Source organism: Tachypleus tridentatus, chromosome 6 (assembly GCF_004210375.1).
Source record: "Tachypleus tridentatus isolate NWPU-2018 chromosome 6, ASM421037v1, whole genome shotgun sequence".
Classification (NCBI taxonomy): Eukaryota; Metazoa; Arthropoda; class Merostomata; order Xiphosura; family Limulidae; genus Tachypleus; species Tachypleus tridentatus.
The window spans coordinates 20,225,692-20,246,858 of NC_134830.1; the positions used below are offsets into that span (position 1 = coordinate 20,225,692).

At 34.3% G+C, this 21,167-nt stretch overlaps 1 protein-coding gene across 2 annotated transcripts in view; it reads left to right on the plus strand.

Moving 5' to 3' along the window:
- LOC143252056 (alpha-N-acetylgalactosaminidase-like) overlaps positions 1–21,167 on the plus strand; it is a 58,413-nt gene that overhangs the window by 18,200 nt on the left and 19,046 nt on the right. Inside the window, exon 1 of one of the 2 annotated variants that reach the window (XM_076503641.1) lies at positions 18,171–18,191. The exons of the other annotated variant lie outside the window; for it this stretch is intronic. The gene's annotated coding sequence lies outside the window, so the exon portion shown is untranslated. Of the gene's footprint in view, positions 1–18,170; positions 18,192–21,167 lie in introns of those variants that run through there. 2 annotated transcript variants of the gene reach the window in all.

Genomic DNA, 21,167 nt, shown 5'->3' on the forward strand with positions numbered 1-21,167 from the left:
TGCCCCGTGTCTATATTAATTTTCAATGGCCATGAAGTTGCTGATGCTCAGAGCATTGCCAATACTTTTGATAAATGTTTCTCTCATGTATCAAACTCATCCCCTTCCTTCTTAGCTATTAAAACACAAGTTGAACATCTGCATCTTTCCTTTTCGACTGTTCATCCCTGTGACTACAACTGCCCTCTTACACTGATGAAACTCAAACTTATGTTTCATTGGTCTGGCAATACATCAGTTGGACCTGATGATATACATTATGAGATGCTACGCCACCTTTCTCCTGCCTCTCTTACTATTCTCCTGGTTGTCTTTAACTGGATATAGCAGGAGAATGTCTTTCCTGATGTTTGGCGCCAAGCCATTGTACTCCCTATTCTTAAACCCTGGAAGGATCCAAAGATTTCTTTGAATTACCGTCCAGTTGCTTTGACGAGTTGTCTCAGTAAGACCTTAGAGATGATGATTAATGCTTGTCTTATTTGGTTCCCTGAATCAAACAACATTCTCTCACCCATTCAGTGTGGGTTCCAAAGACAACGCTCCACGATAGACCACTTAATTCGCCTTGAAGCATCAGTCAGAGATGCTTCACATCTCATGTCAGTCATCAAACATAAGGTTTATTGAGAGGTAGCTACAAACTGCAATCAATCATATACTTAAGTGGACCACAGCAAATGGTTTTCAACTTTCACTCTCTAAAACTGTATGTGTAAATTTCTGCCACCAACAGGGTATTCATCCAGATCTAGAACTTCGTATTGATGATATTGTATTTCCTGTCATCCCTGAGGCAAAGTTCTTAGGTCTTATATTTGACTGTAAATTAAACTTTATTTTCCATATCAAGCAACTTCGTGTTAAATGTATAAGAACACTGAACATACTCTGTGTCCTCTCTTCCACCTCTTGGGAAGAAGATCGATACTCCATGCTTAAAATTTATTGTGCCCTTATCCGATCCAAACTTGACTATGGGTCTATGGTTTATGGTTCTGTCAAAACTTCAAAATGTTGAAACCTATCCACCCTCAGGGGCTTCGGCTTTGCACTGGGGCCTTTCATACTTCTCCAGTCCAAAGTTTGTATGTGGGGTCCCATAAACCCACTCTGTATATTCGCCATTTACAACTGTCTCTTAAGCTTTCAAACTTCGATCTTTACCACAGCATCCTAATTGGGTTGTGCTTTCCATCCTCATTGGGCCACACTTTTTATAATAGCAAGTCTTCCATTGTTCTTTTTAGCCTTTGTATCCCGGCACAATCAGAAAAAGTGGATTTATCTTTGAATAGCATAGCAGTATCCACAGATCGGCCTATTTCCCCATGGTTAATTACTATCCCCAACTGTGACCTCTCTTTGAGTCATCTGAGGAAAGCAGCTACTTCTGATTGGATATATCACTCTTTATTTGCTGAACATCTTTCAAACGATCCATCCATTCCCATATACACAAATGGTTCAAAATCAGATGACTTTGTAGGCTCTACCATGGTTTGTTACAGTTCGGTTGTAGCACACAGAATCCCTTCTACAGTTTCTGTGTTCAATGCCGAATTGTATGCCATTTCTCGTGCCCTGAATCACATTGAAACTATGCAATGTATGAATTATGCGATCTATACTGATTCACTCAACTGTCTGTTGGCCCTGACATCATTTCATGTTAGTTACCATCCTATTCTTATCAATATTCAAAACAAACTGGCCCATCTCTGTCTATCATCTATCTCTGTCCAGTTTTCTTGGATACCAGGTCATGTTGGTATTCGTGGGAACGAGCTAGCTGACAGAGCAGCAAAGTCCATCTGCTCTGGCTCTATCACCACCGTCCCTGTTCCATACATGGACTACGGTCCGGTTATCTAAACCAAACTATACACCAGTTGACAGTCGACCTGGAGTGAGCAACGAAATAATAAGTTTTTTTCAAATCAAACCTTCTTTATTTCTTTGACCATCTTGTTTCTGTACAGATCGAAGGGAGGAAGTTGGTTTGGGTAGGCTATGCATTGGTCACAGTTTTTGTAACTCATCTTCCTTTTATCTGGTACTGATGCACTGATGTGTGGTCTGTGTGTCACTCAGGTCACAATCATACGTATTTTATTATCATGCCGTTGTTACAACCAAGAACGACGACACCATTGTAAACATATTTTTAAGGTAGGTTTGCCCTTGAGATTAGCCAACGTCATGGATGATGCTGGGTGCCTCACTTATGTTTTTATACTTTTAAGAGCCATTGATCTTTCTAACTTAATTTAAGGTTTTTATTGGACTATACACTGTTTTAGCGTGATTTCTTATACACATTTTAATTTTATTTTGACATGAGCCCAGGACCAGAAAGGTCATCTTCAGGTGACTGACAGCAAGTTTGAACTTAATGCTTCGGTCTTCCTGGCGGGTCTTAATTTTACATATTTTACGTATTTTTACATTCATTTCCATATACCACCATAGTATACTACATCTTGTCTGGTACAGATAGCCTAGTAGCTTTGTGCCAATAAACATGAAATACCTACCTACTCCATCATGCACCTTAAGAACTACAACCCAAATGTTTCAATTCCCTTTTCCATATATGGCGATATTGTTCAACGTTCTGATGCATATGTAAGAATTAGTATAACATAAGAATTCAAAAACCGTTAACATCGTCCCTATAGAAAGTTTACTACTTATCAGTATCTTTACTTTTCATTTTTCAAAAAGCATTGTCTTTTGTTGTCCCTATTCCATGACCACATTGACCATCTTATGTTATCTAGCTTCCCAGGTAGTTGAATTTACTGATCTGTCTTATCTGATCTTTACCTACTTTAACAGAAATGATCTTTGTTATTTTTATGCATTCTGTTTTTTCTCGCTTTCACTAACAACCTTATCTAGGGTTTTGCAGCTTCCTTTCCAAATCAGCTATTAAAATTGTGTCATCAGTATAACTGAAGTTGTTAGGATTCTGTCCGTTAATCATTAACCCTGGTAAATTCTTAATGTTCCTAAGGGTTCTGTCACTGTACAAGTTAACGAGTTAGGTGAAATACACAACCTTGCCTCACACGTCTCTTAATTTGAAATCACTTAATTTTCTATCTTCGACACTGTAATTTGATCCCATCAGAGGTTTCTTAAAATTCTCAAGTCTTGACCATCAATGTCCAGTTCTTCCAGCATTTTCATTAACTCCACATGTTTGACCCTGTCAAAAGTCTTAGTACGATCAATACAATACAATACAAGAAAAGGTAATTCTTCATTTCTGTTGTCTTTTCTGAAAGCATACGTATCACGAAGATAGCATTTCTTGTACCAAACTCTTCAGTAAAACCACATTGAACTTTTGCAATCTTCGGTTTTATTATCAATACCTTCAATAGAATCTTCATCATATGTCTTGTTAAGCTCATTGTTCGAATGTGTTCACATTCAATAAAGATAGATTTACTGAGGTCCTCAGGTATATTACTACTTTCACAACTTTTATAAATAATAGTTGTTCACGTTTATCTACCAAATTCGTCCACACACTTTATTTGTTCATCTGGTCCAGTAGCCTTATTGGTTTTCATTCTGTTCATACTTTTCAATTATTCATTTTCAACCCGTGAATATTCTTCTTAATAGGTGGCTTTCACTCACGAATGTCGTGTGCACTCTCTTCATCTTTCCAATACCTGTTCTCATTCCATAGTTACATCACCACCCTTAACTTTTATAAATCCACTAACAATACCTGTTCTCATTCCATAGTTACGTCACCATTCTTAACTTTTATAAATCCTCTAACAATACCTGTTCTCATTCCATAGTTACATCACCACCCTTAACTTTTATAAATCCACTAACAATACCTGTTCTCATTCCATAGTTACATCACCACCCTTAACTTTTATAAATCCTCTAACAATACCTGTTCTCATTCCATAGTTACGTCACCATTCTTAACTTTTATAAATCCACTAACAATACCTGTTCTCATTTCATAGTTACATCACCATCCTTAACTTTTATAAATCCACTAACAATACCTGTTCTCATTCCATAGTTACATCACCATCCTTAACTTTTATAAATCCACTAACAATACCTGTTCTCATTCCATAGTTACATCACCATCCTTAACTTTTATAAATCCACTAACAATACCTGTTCTCATTCCATAGTTACATCACCATCCTTAACTTTTATAAATCCGCTAACAATACCTGTTCTCATTCCATAGTTACGTCACCATTCTTAACTTTTATAAATCCACTAACAATACCTGTTCTCATTCCATAGTTACGTCACCATTCTTAACTTTTATAAATCCACTAACAATACCTGTTCTCATTCCATAGTTACATCACCATTCTTAACTTTTATAAATCCACTAACAATACCTGTTCTCATTCCATAGTTACATCACCATTCTTAACTTTTATAAATCCACTAACAATACCTGTTCTCATTCCATAGTTACATCACCATTCTTAACTTTTATAAATCCACTAACAATGTGTTCTCACTTACCTATGCTGTCTTTGATATTGTTATACACTGATTTGACATCTTTATACTTTTGTTCCATTTCTCTACATTCTTCATGAAGCCATATTTTTCTCATTCTTCATTACATGGCCCGGCATGGCCAGGTAGGTTAAGGCGTTCGACTCGTAATCCAAGGGTCGCGGGTTCGAATCCCGGTCGCACCAAACATCCTTGCCATTTCAGCCGTAGGGGCATTATAAAGTGACGGTCAATCCCAGTATTCGGTGGTAAAAGCAGCCCAAGAGTTGGCGGTGGGTGGTGATGACTAGCTGCCTTCTCTCTAGTCTTACACTGCTAAATTAGGGACGGCTAGTGCAGATAGCCCTCGAGTAGCTTTGCGCGAAATTCAAAAACAAACAAATCTTCATTATATAATGGCAAATTATTTAGTCCAGTTATACATTCCTGTACTAGTTGGTTTCATTTCTTTTTATCTTTCTTGAGTTCAAGGATTACCTGAACATCCATCTCTCTTTCTTTTGCCTTAATTTGAATAAAATAACTTCCTCAGCTATTTCAACTATGTTCTTTTTAATTTTATAATTTAACGTATTTCGTTCATTTTATGATTGATTATAAGCATTCGAAATATTTATTTAGCTTTCACCATTTATGTAAGTATGTAAAATAAACTTTTGTAACGTGTCTCTTAAGAAGTGTGTATCACACATTTAGTGTATTTTGTAAAGTATCGGTGCTTGAACTTAATTGACTGAACGTTTTAGAGTGTTACATGCTGTTATAAAATCAAATAGGTGCAACTTAAATTCTATTGTCGCATTGGTATTTTGAAGACCATGTACCTAAGTAACCAGAAACTTATGATTTTTTTCTTTAACAACTGGTAAAACAGTTAGTATTTGGTGCTATTGTAAATAGTGTGTTAAATGTAAACATGCACGCTGTGAGGTTCCCCACTGAAACAACGGTAAGTCTTCAGATTAACAACGCTAAAATCAGGAATTCGATTCCCCTTGACGGACATAGCAGACAGCCCGATATGGTCTTGCTATAAGAAACACACACATTTGTAATTTTAAATTTATTATTACATTGCAATGCTGTGATTGTTTGTAATTAAGCTCAAAGCTACACAATGGGCTATCTGTGTTCTGCCACCCACGGGTATCGAAAACCGGTTTTAGCAGTGTGAGTCCGCAGACATGCCGCTGTGCCAGTGGGGGGTCTGTGATAATTAAGAAATAAAGTGAGTTAACTTCATTTATGTAACTTGCTGTTGTAGTGAGGGTCAATAAGATGAACCAGGTTTTAATTATAGTGATGAAATTGTGTTTGCTGCGTATTATCTCACTGTTTCTCAGTTAACAGTTGACAAAAGTAGTTATTTTATTGATTTGCAGCTGTGGCGGCCTCTAACAATGGAAAACGGAAATATTGCATTATACTTATGGAATTAGAAATACAGTTTCTTCAGCTTTTATACCTGTAACCTCACATATGCATGTAAATATATACGTGTATGTTGAAACCAGTCTCTTTAAACGAAAATTATTTTATTTCATTTATCGTTAAAATACATCTTCGTATGTTGAATTATTTGTCATAGAGAATTTCACACTTGGATATTTTGTTTGTTTGTTTTTGAATTTCGCGCAAGGTTACTCGAGAGCTATCTGCGCTAGCCGTCCCGTAGCAATAATATCTCATATAAAGTCACGTTTAAAGTCACATATAAAATGTTTGACGTTTCCTTTGTAATATGATGCAACCAAAAATTAATCGTTTTTGGGGAGTGCATGTTACTGTCTTTTCACCACAAAATGTTCATACATTCAGATCAGAAAGAAGTGTCCAGGATGAACATTTATAATTTCTAAGACTAAGTTACCTCTTGTAACTTGTAAAACGAAGAAATACGTATGAACGTAGGGTACTATGACTATCTAAAAAGAAACTTTCAACAAGTCTTACTTCAGCCGTGGTACTCAAATTGCGGCGTTTGTGACAGGCGAGTGTCCACTAATACAGATATCAGTGCCAAAAGTCGTCTATGCACCCCAAACAACAACACACAACATATTCAAAAATGATATACGTCTGGCAAAAGAAACTCAAATCGCGTGTACACAAACTGATCCCCTGACATATCTGTTCAACCGTCCTTCTCTAACTTTTAAGAAATAGATATTTATGCTATTCTATATGAAGATATACTGTTCAAGTTGCTAGGCACAACATTATGTCTGTGCGCTCAGATATTATATTTGTATTTTTGCATTTATGAAAAGCTAGTAAGATGAGTAAAAAGAAGGAAGACAACCAGTCAACAGCACTTTAACACTAACCATCTACACTAAGAGGCTGAGTTTTGCTCTTATAATGCACTCACAATTTATTTGTTTGTTTAAATTTCGTGCAAAATTACAACAACGGCTATTTGCGCTAGCCGTCCATAATTTAGCATGAAAGCTAGTCATCACCACCCACTGCTAACTCTTGGGTTACTCTTTTACCGGTGAATAATGAGATTGACCATCACATTATAATGCTACCATGGCTGAAAGGGTGAGCATGTGTGGTGGGAGGGGGATTCGAACCCGTGACCTTCACATTAGAAGTCGAGCGCTCTAACCATCTAGCTGTGGAAATTTGTGGACGATGATAAGTTAATATGTTTTTGTTTTTTTAGGTTGGTATAACTTATTTCTGTAATCTTCAAAGACAATATTTGTTGGAAATACATGGCTTCTCACAGCAATCAGTGATAGCAGAATATTTGCACCTCTCTGTGGTAGTGAAGAGATACTGTCAATCTTAAGAACATTTAAAATAAACTGAATACTTTTGTAAATGCTTAACTTAAAAATAAATATTTTTGAAATAAAAAGCAGGACAACAATCTGATTGTTCAGGTTTCGAATTTCTTAAAATTTAGCAGAAGAAACGTGTGGTGTGCTTTGTGCATAGAAGCCTCATGACGGAATCTTTTGCAACAGAGTCTACACTATAGAGCTATTTTTATGATGCTCAGTCATCGAGTATATCACAACTGAACGCAGTGATACAGACTGTAACTATATGGTAATGACTCAAGCCCGTTTCAGGATGACCTAATCAACCACTGTTATAGCATTTAGTCCTAATGATCTGCACTTTAGTACGTCGGATCGAAATAGTTGTTATTTTTGTTACGAAAACAAATAACAATGAATTCTGTTTTCAACATTTTGTATATATTTAAAATTAATACACATTTCCCCAAACAATGATAGATATAGTAGTATCATTACAACCCAATCAAAATGAAATAGTAAAAAACCAAAATAAAGTTTTATTTAATAATATCTTATATAGCCTTACTTGATAAAACAGATAAAATGTTGTCACCTGTTACATATTACATTTAATTACAATACATAACATAGTGACCTTTCTTATAGTGCTTTCACAAGAAACGTTTGGTCAACAACCGTTTATATAAGTTAATTTTTGTTTTGTTTTCGGGTTCGCATCCCCGTCGCGCCAAACATGCTCGCCCTTTCAGCCATGGGAGCGTTATAATGTGATGGTCAATCCCACTATTCGTTGGTAAAAGAGTAGCACAATAGTTGGTGGTGGGTGGTGATGACTAGCTGCCTTCCCTCTAGTCTTACACTGCTAAATTAGGGACGGCTAGCGCAGATAGCCCTCGAGTATCTTTGCGCGAAATTAAAAAAAAAACATTGTTGCTTACCAAATAATTATGAAAACATTAAAATGCTCTTCATTTATAAAGAAATTCGATATGAACATTTTAGCACCGTATTACATTTTAGGTTTACAGATTTCAACAAATAATTAAATGAACAGTGTTTATAGATAAATTGTTCATGATGATGAGAAACAGTTGAAGTAAAAATGTATTCTGAGGATGACCTAAAAAGGTCAAACGTTCTTGTACTTTAGTTGAATTAAAATTAATACCTTTTCAGCCAACTTTAGAATATAGATAAACTGTTCATTAATTAAGTGAAAAACCAAAGTGAAATTATTATTACATTTTAGGAACACCAGTTGTTCATTGAAACAGTAAATACGTTTTTCCATTCACAAATATCGTTAATTTAAGAGAAACAATGGTTATTATATTTGCTACGTATTTTTGTCTCTACTTAATAAGCAATTATCATACAATTCTAGCTTTCAAGTTACATATATCTGCAGTGGCGGCGGCAAGGGGGGGTTTGAGCCAATAATGAGCCAAGCCCCCCCTTAGCCCCCAATATTGTTACCTACATATATTCATAAAATATGGAAAACACAATCGCCGTTGTTGCTTAACAATTAACCTCAAAGAGACATAGGTCTGTAGAACTCAACGTCTTCATTAAGACGGATATATGTGTCATGCATCCCATAGTAATTTACTGAATGCACTGAAACTCATGCGCTTTGACGAAGATTAGACAACCACGTTGATTTCAAGTTACAACAGAACAGACGCATTGTTTTGAAGTAATAATGACTACAAACACAACATGATTAAAGATAGTTAGCCTGATAGTGACATTACTTTTCCTCAGAGTGTATTAACTTCACATGGGATAATTCGTTTCTGTTATGTAAACTATATCTTTATGTTATATTTCCTTTGATTTCTAGCTTTACTCTTAATGGTATATTAAATGTTCAATCTAAGCTAATCTTGATTTTCTTTATTATTATCTATTACCTTGGGTGGAATTTAGGTTAGCTTCCTCTTTTACATATATACATATTTTCATAAACAGGTTATTTCTAATTTGTAATAATGAATTATTAATCAGAGTATGAGTTTCCAATGAAAACTGCATTGAAAACGCAGTTCAAAATAACACACCTTTCTGAAATGTACCTTGGTATTTACATTATTATAATTTACCATCTATATTTACATTATTATAATTTACCATCTATACTTCATATTGATGGCATTTTGGCGTCGCTACTGTATATCTGTATTCCTTGGTATCTTGATGTATGCATTTAAGGACTAGGTAACTGCATTATGTTTCACTCTAGAAATCGTGTTCAATGAAAGATCAGACATTGTAATAGTAGAAGTAAGCAGTTTACTGTGGTATGATCCGACGACACAAATTCATTATTTTTAATCCAGTGGACTTTTTGTGTGAGGACGATGAAAAAATGATGTTTACTTCCAGTGTTTGGTTCCAAGTTTAAGAAATGAATGCAGTTTACCAGATCTTATTGTCATTCAGCAGTTGTTAAGATATTTTGAAAACAATATTTCGAATTGGAAGGCAGTTATTCTACGTTATGGTGTATACATTGTCACTTTGTTGGTATCTAATTAAATTAGCGCTGTTCTTAAAGCTCATAATAGCTCCAACCCTACATGAAATTATTTTTAAAAAGATTATTTTTTTTTTTTGTCCAACGTCTTTTATATTTAATGCACAGCGTAGAATTAGTGTTAATCAAACAAAAAAAACACAACTGTTAAAAATAAACACTGGAAAGTAAGTGCCAGTAAAATAAAAAAACAACAACAAAGAATACTGTATATAATAATGAAATCTGTTACTTGTACTTCAAACACATTCTGATGCCAACAATTATTAATTTTTATAGTAATACTAATGCAATATTTTATGGTAGACATAATAGTTGATATTATGTTGATCTTTCTGAATAAACACAGCACATAAAAACAGCACAGTGAGGAACTTTATTGCTGGTTGTCAAATGCCAGATGTTTCTTGATAAACAAATACACTTGCTTTTTTAAGAATGTCATTGAACCATGACATTAAAACAACATCATGAAATTCTCAAACATCAAAGTTACAGCCTATAAAAAAGTGAGATAACTTTAGAATGTTAACTACAAACATCTACTTATTTTATTTCTTATGCATTTTTTTTCAAGCTACATTAGTTACTCTTTAAATCATTTTATCTTGGAAAAATTGAACCTGTTACTTATTCTCTTTCTGGCGCTATTGAATCAATTAAAATATTAGTTTTTTTCTTAGTTTTCCTTGTATTGTTTCTCATACTCTTTCTGCAGGAAACCTGTTGTTAATTTAATCAGAAGTGATGTACTATCAGTACTTTCCAAAATTTAGTCACATTTCTTTTTAGAATTTCAAAACAAACCTTAATATTAACTACTGATTCCATTTGTTACCAAAGACAAGAAATTTAGTGATTGTGGTGAAATTATCCAAAATACTCCCTTTTGTCAGCATCTGGCTTCACATGTTTGGAAAACCAGGTTTTATGCAACCTAACAGTACATTTTCATGCACTCTTCGAATTGTGATGCAAAGATACACAAGGGCTATCTGCATTAGCTGTCCCTAATTTAGCAGTGTAAGACTAGAAGGAAAGCAGCTGTTCATTACCACCCACTGCCAACTTTTGGGCTAATCTTTTACCAATGAATAGTGAGATTGACCATCACATTATAATGCTCTCATGGCTAAAAGGGCTAATATTAAAGTACTAACAACACTGGACAACAAATGATTTACTACAGGAAAAAAAAATTCAAGTGATTCAAAGTAATGTGATGGTGTTAATTTTAAAAATTCAGTAAGAATTTGCCTATTACCTCTAGATACTAAGTTATTGCAATATCTCAATATTTCATCATGCAGTACAATAAACTTAAAACAATAGATTTATTCTGGAAAATTAAGTTTACTTGGACAGTTTGCTAGGTTAATGATATTTTTAATAAATTCATGCATAGACTGTATTGCACTGATGTAAAATTCAAAACGTTGTTCATACACGCTATTTGTTCTTGATATAACTGAAGTGAACTGCACCACTTTTGCTTCAATTCCATGCTCACCTACTCTGCCCAGGAGTCATAAAATCTTTATGTGCTCAGAGTAATAGTATATTTAGGAAGTCCTTTGAGCATAAAGGGGGCAGATCAGATGCCTCTTGCTCACTCAGTTGGTCACTTCACTTCACTCTGAGCACAGTTTACACAAAGTCCTATCTTCTTTCTTGCATCACACCCATGACACTATCAAATTCTAGAGAACTTTGTTTTTAAATTTTTTTTAAGCTCAAGTTATGTACACATAAATTCTTTTACATGTTTTAGAAAATCATTTTAAATGCCAACTGCCTCCAGTTCGATTAAAGTCCAAAAGGGAAAAAAATCATGCAAACAACTTATGACATATTTGTAGAAAATATATTACAATATTATCAAGGAAAAACACCATTCAAAAGGTAAAGGTGGCTTACTAACACTATTCTGGATATAAAATTGGCGATAAAGAAAAATATTGGTCTGTTCATGTGTATGCTTTGTTTTGAATTTCATGCAAAGCTATAAGAGGGCTAACTCTACTAGCCATCCCTAATTTTGCAATGTAAGACCAGAAGGAAGGCAGTTAGTCATCACCACTCACTGCCAACTCTTGGGCTACTCTTTTACCAATGAATAGTGGGATTGACCATCACATTATAATGCCCCATGGCTGAAAGGGTGAACATGTTTGGTGTGACGGGGATTCGAACCTGTGATTATCAAATTACGAGTCAAGTGCCTTATACACCTGGCCATGCCAAGCCCTGTTCATGTGTATTGTACAGTTTGCACATCTGGTTTGGTACAGTAACTCAATAAAAAGGAAGCAAGTATGCCATTTGCAATTCCCATGATATGGGATGAGTCCAAAGATCATCTAATGGACTGTTATTTGTGCATGACTAATGATTCTAGATGTTCAGGCAAGACTAAATAATGTGCTAAATATCCAGATATTGCATCTGCAATAAAACCTATATCCCATGGAGATGGTCTTCCAGTGCAACATCCACCAGCCAGTTGGGTAAGAGAGGAATTATCCTGAAAATAAGACAATGAATCATTTTCATCTAATAATTACATAACAGTAGAACCTCAACATAAATTGTCTCATCTGATCACACAAGAAGAGCTAAATAATCTGATTCATAGCTTGTCTCTATCAAAGCAGCATTGGAAACTTCTCGGTTCTCATTTAAAGCAATGAAATTTATTAGTTCCAGGAACAAGTTTCATTTTATCAAAGTCACCATTAAAGTCTTGCTTCTCATAACAGCATGCAAGATACTTTGTGTTTTTGTAGAAATGTTGATGCACTAATAAAGAATTAGATACTGACCATCATCCTCAAGAATGAAGATTTTTTACTGACTCAGCTAAAGTTAGTCTGAAAGCTATACTTTTGCACAATGGTAACACTAAGTCAATGATTCCTGTTGCACATGTTGTGAATATGAAAAAAAAAAAACCTTATCCAAGTATGCAGGTTATAATTCTTAAATGAAATTTTCAAGAAATAAATAAATTTATTAAAGAAAAAAATCATTATTTTCAAGAAATATAATATTTTTAATAAATCTGTCATAACTCAAAAATTAAAGGTGGTCAGTAATTTTCAATATGATATTTAGAACATGCATCATCAAATTACTCAAAAATATATTGCATTTTTTTCTTGCAGCAGAGAACTTTTTTGTTGCCCAGTGTAGTTGAAACTTTTTCATTAGACCAGAGATACTGTTTTAGTGTATCAATTACTTGTTTTTAAAAATCCTTACCAAATTCAGTTTCTGCCTTTTGATCTTCAGTTCTCTTATCTTGTATGCACAAGTCTAAAAAAAACATAAATATGCTTTATGATAACCAAAAAACAAGTAAAATCTGTGCATTTAAGAAGACCAAATAAATAAAAAAGCTATTACACATTTGGTGTTACAAAAGTGGTGTTTATAATCTGAGTAAATTATCAATAAAACAGTATCATGAAGGGTACTAGTACTAAGAATTTTTTTTTTTCCTGTAGATCATTCTCCATGTGCTTTGGACAATGTTTTTATGTAATTAGACTCATTTGAAGAAACAAAAGTCAATGTTCTCACTTTCCCTTCTCATGTGCAGCTTTCCATATTGCACACTTAAACAGAACAAGGTACATGAAAGTCTATCAAAGCATCATCAAAAGATTTAATCACTTCTATGTTTGATAGAAGTTACTGCAAGTTCATCTTCTTTGGTCGTTTTTCTCATAAAAATATATGTTCCTTTTGAATTTGGATGGAAGCTTGTGAACTTTGAACTTTAAATAATTGCTTATTTTCTTCATAAATGGAATAGGAGATATAACCAGTTTCATCACAATAGTTTTTGGGTTTGGTGAAGTCATTGTTCTAAAGGCTTGGAATGTAGCTCTGGGAACTGTTGTTGTTCTAAGCATTCTGCTGTGAACATTCATCTGTTTCAACTGAAGATATTGAAAACTTCCTCCTTCCATTGTGTTATTTGGTTCTAAATAGTTTTCAGTTCTCATTATATGAGCATTTTGTATCTAATGAGGTTGTAATTAACCTCTAGTCACTATTCATAATTTGGAAACATTTTACAAGCTCTCAGTGAAAAAAAAACAGTAAAAAGAACAAACTGTCAGAAGTTTGACATCAGGGAAACTAATTTCCACAGTTTTGTGTGATTTTTGCAGCCTCATGTTGTCTTCTGGCAAGATAACAAAAACTCTGGATTAAGTAATTTCTATACTTACTCAGAACTCATTTTCAATCAGCTCTCTTAAATACATCAAAACTATCAGTTTAGTTATAGTGTGAGGAGCTAAGTGTATCCATAGACATAGACTTCATTATGCTTCTGAAGGACAATTTTACTCTCAACAATATTTTGACATGGTGTCACTTAATTAGAATTGTTGACATAGTGTCTGACTCAAATATGTGATATCTTATGAGTGCAATCAGACTTGGATTTTTCCTGATACTGGATGGTGCCTGGTGTCACTTAATTAGAATTGTTGACATAGTATTTCACTCAAATATGTGATATATTATGAGTGCAATCAGACTTGGATTTTTTTTGATACTGGATGGTGCCTGGTGTCACTTAATTAGAATTGTTGATATGGTATTTGACTCAAATATTTGACTGCTTATGGATGTTATCAGACTTTATTTTGTTCTGATACTGGATAATGCCTGATGTTACTTTGCTAGAATTGTAATGGACTTTCATGATAAAAAAAAAAATGTAGATTATCCATTTATGAGACCTGAGCTAAAATTCATTGAACAATTTTGGAATTTCTTTGAGCACTGTTTGACATTATCTTAAGCCATTATGCATGTCAATGATATTTGAGTTTTATTAACTCAATGTCATTTGCTGAGAAGATTTGAAATGTGTATTAATGTAAGAAAATGATGTGTGCATGTCTGTGTGTGTGTACTTGTTATTGAATATCTTCTTTACGAGGGCTGTTCAAAAAATACGCGGACTGTTTCAATTGCGCGGCTCCAGTTGGTTCCAGGGGAATCCGCTTGGTGTCGCTAGGTTCGCACAGATCAGCTGATTACGACGACATTTCCCGATTGCAGATATCTTCATTTGTGTATTAGCTACGCGGTTTTAAGTGAAGTGCGATTTTTTCGTTTGGCGGATTTCAGAATGAATGACCTGAAGGATCAACGACTTGCTGTGAAATTTTGTGTCAAACTTGGAAAATCTGCGACTGAAACTATTGCTATGCTTAACACGGCTTACGGTGATGTTGCTATGAAGCGTACGGCATGTTTCAAGTAACATGAACGTTTTAAGGATGGTCGACAGTCCATTGAAGATGATGAGCGTCCTGGACGTCCTTCCACGTCAACTGACGACCCACACGTCGACAAAATCAACACCCTGGTGCGAGCAAATCGACGTCTGACTGTCAGGGAGCTTGCTGAAGAGTGTGGGATATCAGTTGGATCTTGTTACGAGATTTTGACCGAAAAATTGAAGACGCACTGCGTTGCTGCGAAATTTATGCCTCAGAACTCGTGAGTTTTTGGCCAAACACTCGATCACCGTTCTTCCCCACCCTCCCTTCTCACCTGACGTTGCTCCTTGCGATTTTTTCTTGTTCCCCAAACTCAAAAGATTCTTGAAAGGAAGAAGATTTGAGACGATTCCCGAGATTAAGGCAAATGCGACGAAGGAGCTGGAGGACATTACAAAAGAAGCGTACCAGGACTGTTTCAACAAGTGGTAACACCGTTGGGATAAGTGTGTGTGTTGGGGAGGAGAGTACTTTGAAGGAGTCCCAGACCTGTAACTTCTAAATAAAGTACATTTTGTTTTATGACGTCAGTCCGCGTATTTTTTGAACAGCCCTCGTATATTAAACACACCTCTAAATCAGTTGAACTGTAACTCTAACTGCATACAATATGAGAGTATCATATTGTACACTTTGTAACTAATAATATACTGTCACTGAATGTAATTCCCTTATTAATCAGTGATGTCGAGAAAACCCACTTGCAGAGAAATATATATACAAAAACGGCTCGTTTGGGTTGAGAAAATATTTTACATAGAAGAGCGAACAACGTTTCGAACTTCTTCGGTCATCATCATGTTCACAAAAAAGAGGTAACTGACCGGAAGCTGACCACATGTTTGAAAGGGGTTGTGTAACTGTGTGTCGAAATGTAGAGGGCGGTATTAGATGTTTGAATATATAATTTTGTTTATTTTATATTAATATAGGTATAAAGGCGTTCCTTTATATTGGTTTATTTTGGGTTTACGTTTTTGTATAAGTAAGGCTTCTTTAATTTTGCGTTTGTTTATGTTTGTTTCTTTATTTAGTATTTGAGTGTTTTCTATGGTTACGTTGTGTTTATTTGACTTGCAGTGTTCGAAAACAACACTTGCAGTGTCAAAACATAAAAAGTCACCTTCACACGTTTTCGAACACTGCAAGTCAAATAAACACAACATAACCATAGAAAACACTCAAATACTAAATAAAGAAACAAACATAAACAAATGCAAAATTAAAAAAGCCTTACTTATAAAACAACTTAAACCCAAAATAAACCAATATAAAGGAACGCCTTTATACCTATATTAAAAAAAAATAAACAAAATTATATATTCAAACATCTAACACCGCCCTCTACATTCCGACACTCAGTTACACAACCCCTTTCAAACATGTGGTCAGCTTCCGGTCAGTTACCTCTTTCTTTGTGAACCTGACGATGACCGAAGAAGGTCGAAACGTTGTTCGCTCTTCTATGTAAGATATTTTCTCAACCCAAACGAGCCGTTTTTGTATATATAATTCCCTTATTGTATTAATTGAAGGAACTGTATTTCAAACATAAACAGTGATTTGCTTGGGTGTAGAACTATTGCACCATAAAACCTTGTATTAGAAATAAAGCATTGAAGTATTCAGAAATACTGTATGAAAACTTAGCTACTTAATTATTTTGTTCATTTAAGATTTTAAGGAATCAAAACATTTTCATGTTGACAAAAACAAAGAATAAAAATAAATGAATAATTTTTGAAAACTCAAGTCTATGGGGTAAATCATAGAATAGCTTACAACGCAGGCTGTACATACCTAAAGTTTAAAACTTTATTGTTTGCTAGAATTATCTATGAAAAAAATGACATATGCATCCCTTACAGAAACCTAACTGAGGATATTGTTTTATGCTAAATATTTAATCTATTAATTCAGATATCTGTTTGTCATTACATCATGATGACATACCTAGAAATTTTGTGGATTAAGTAGTAAACAAGAAATGATATAAAAATTACAAATGAGTTAATTACTGAGTGATTAAATTCAGGTTTAAGTTGAGAGTTACACAGTGCAAGTCTTTTAGTCTGTGACTAAGTTGATAATATAATCAATAAATTAATAGGCATGTTTTTTACTGATTAAGTAGCAAATAAGTTCTATAAGTAAATATATTTGTGAATTAGGAAAAAATTAGTTTCAGTACATCTGTTTGTTTGTTATGTTAGAAAAATTGTGTCTTGGGCCCCTCAACCACTAGGATCCCCTCCCACTTCACAGTAAAAACGTGGGTGGATGTTTAGATCCCAGAAGAGGGAAAATGATAAGACAGAACCTCCTCTGGAAGGTTCCCTCACCACATACGGCCATCCACATCTAAGAGCCATGCAGCAGCAAAATCTAAAATATTTTGTAATTATTAAAGCCTAGAAAGTTATGCTAGTGTCTTGTATGCTTGTTTATACTGTAAAGAGGTAAATTAGGCTAAATGTGTTTTATCCACCATGGAATGAAGCTTAAAATTCCATAAACTTGATCTGCTTTTCACATATTGGTTCTTAAAATTATTAATATTTTCTCCTATTGATGCTATGGTTGCCTGACTGGCTCCAGAAACAAAAGCTTCATGGTTCACCAGCTCTTGGGAACAGTAATATAGTTAATTTAAATACCAGTAAAGAAAAATAACCAGTATTAAAAATGATACACCTAATGTTTAGGTGTCAAACTAAAAATTTGACTTGTAAATGACTTAAATAAAAATGATACTAACTGTAATGCATTAGCTCTAGTTCATTGCAATAGTTGTTCATAAAAACTGATAATATACACACAGCAACTATGCCACTAGACCTGATGAATTTTAGTGTTAGAAAGGAGCCTCATGAAATTTGCAGAAGTAATTTGGTTGAAATATTATAATATATATTTTCGTTTGCTTGCACTCGTAAGTTCTTATACTTCCACTGATCCCCTGGTGGGCATACTAGAAACTGTATATCTTCTTGTTGAAGATACCAGTCACATTCAATACAGCTCCATTTTGTGTCTGAAGTCAAGGTAAGAAACATATATTTTTAATTATCGCTTTTTATATTTATCTATCATGCTGTGTTGTAGCTTACAGAGCGTATAGTTCTTTTCGTGATTCTTGTCATGTGTACATTTTCTTGACGTCACGATTGTACAAATCGCAACGTTAAGCGTCCTTTCATAGAATACAATCTTCGTGGAAAACACCCAATACACAGGTCTAATATAATTTATATGCAAAAACGGCTCGTTTGGGTTGAGAAAATATTTTACATAGAAGAGCGAACAACGTTTCGACCTTCTTCGGTCATCGTCAGGTTCACAAAGAGGTAACTGACCGGAAGCTGACCACATGTTTGAAAGGGGTTATGTAACTGTGTGTCGAAATGTAGAGGGCGGTATTAGATGTTTGAATATATAATTTTATGTATTTATTATATTAATATAGGTATAAAGGCGTTCCTTTATATGGGTTTATTTTGGGTTTATAGTTGTTTCAGTTAGGCTTCTTTGATTTTGCGTTTGTTTATGTTTGTTTCTTTATTTAGTATTTGAGTGTTTTCTATGGTTATGTTGTGTTTATTTGACTTGCAGTGTTCGAAAACGTGTGAAGGTGACTTTTTATGTTCTTTGAATCTGGTTTCCATTTTTCTACTTGTTTCTCCAATATAGAAGTCGTGGCAGTTATCACATTGTATTTTATAAATAATGTTGGTGTGGTGTTTGTCAGTGTAGTTTTTACATAGTATAGACCTCAGTTTTGTGCCGGGTTTTTGAATAAATTTGGTATTAACTGGAATGTCATATTTTGTTACTAATTTTTGCCAAATGTTGATTATTTGTTTGCTGATGTTAGGAATATATGGTATACAGCAGTGTTGAACACAAAATACAAAGAACTACATGACTTACAAAAACAAAAAATGAACCTAGACCATCAACTGGCATGCTGCATTAAACCAGAGATTTACGGACTTATACAACGAAACATAAACCAAATCAATACTAAGAACGACAGAGACAAAAAGATCTGCCACAACAAAAAACTAGAAAAACTAAGATGCAAACAACAGTAAAGACACCAAAACGACAAACCGTTGACTAACCTCATAATTAACAGATCCGACCGTCAATTAAACACAGACGAGAAACAACTACTTAACAAAGGACTCAACTTCGCAATAGCACCTAGGTACATTCCAACCATAGAAATCAAAACATGTTTAGAAGACCTAGCCAGGAGACTTGTGATACTTTCTGCAGAGAACAAAAACAAGGAAACAACCAAACACAACCAACAGAAAGAAGACAACTTAGATAATTTTATTGACATCCAACAGCCAAACTTCCCAGGTAAAATTACAAATTTATATTTTCCAGAAACACCTAAAAACAACATCTTAAACGATTTTTTCAAAGAATTTTCTCACAAAACCATCAACATAATTTCACAAAACAGAAAACTAAAAAACAACCTTACAAAAAGAGACATTAATTCCATTAAAAACCTAAAACAAGACAAAAACATAAAAATTCTAAAAGCAGATAAAGGTAACGCTATAGTCTTAATGAACACGAATGAATACATCCAAAAAATGAATAACATCCTATCAGACACGAACAAATTTAAACAAATAAACACAAATCCAACAAAGACACACGAGACACAACTGAACAAATTACTACTACAAATGAAAAAAGCCAACACAATTTCACAAACACTTTATTTATACCTACGTAAAACCGACTCACGCACACCGCAAATATACGGCATCCCCAAACCTCATAAACCAGATTGTCCATTACGACCAATAATGTCCACATATGAATCGTTTAATTTCAATCTTGGTAAATACATAGCATGGGCATTCTCCAAATATGTAACATCAGCCAGCTCATTCATCAAAGACTCTTTTAATTTCAAGTCTAATCTAAATCAACTTAATCATAAAGCCTTAATGGCCAGTTTCGATGTTATATCCCTCTTTACAGAAGTTCCAACCACTGAAGCCTGCAAGATAGCCTTAGAACTCTATATCCGAGACCCTAACCCAACTATAGAAATTCCCAGTAACCAGTTAACAACCCTCATAGAATTCACCACGATAAAGACAAACTTCATGTTCAACAACCAAAACTATATACAAACAAATGGCCTAAGCATGGGCAACCCAGTATCACCAGTTCTAGCCAATATTTTTATGACACAAGTTGAAACACAAGCAATTAACACAGCATTACATCCACCACTATACTGGTACAGATATGTAGATGACACGGTTGCGGGATTCAAATCTACAGAACACATACTTAATTTTTTCAATCACATTAACTCTATACATCCCAACATTAACTTCACATGTGAACAGGAAGAAAGCAATCAAATATCATTTCTTAACCTCAAAATTACAAGAACCGATACACAATTTGAAACAGAAATCTACCGAAAAATCATCCATACTGGACTATACATTCCTTGGGGCTCTGCACATGAAACAAAACAAAAACTCAACATACTAAGAAACCAAATAAACACAGCCATAAAACTATGCTCACCAAATAAAATTAACGATGAATTAGACAAAATAAAACAATACTTCATCAACATCAATAAGTTTCCTCCATAAACTGAAGAAAACGTTATACATACACACCTACACAGAAAGCAAAATCAACCAACAAAAGTAAATATATCTCACGAATCAAAAAATCACGAAACCATATACTGCTGCATACCATATATTCCCGACATCAGCAGACAAATAACCAACATTTGGCAAAAACTATCAACAAAATATGACATTCCAGTTAATTTATTCAAAAACCAGGCACAAAACTAAGGTCTATACTATGTAAAAACTACACTGACAAACACCACACCAACATTATTTATAAAATACAATGTGATAACTGCCACGACTTCTATATTGGAGAAACAAGTAGAAAAATGGAAACCAGATTCAAAGAACATAAAAAGTCACCTTCACACGTTTTCGAACACTG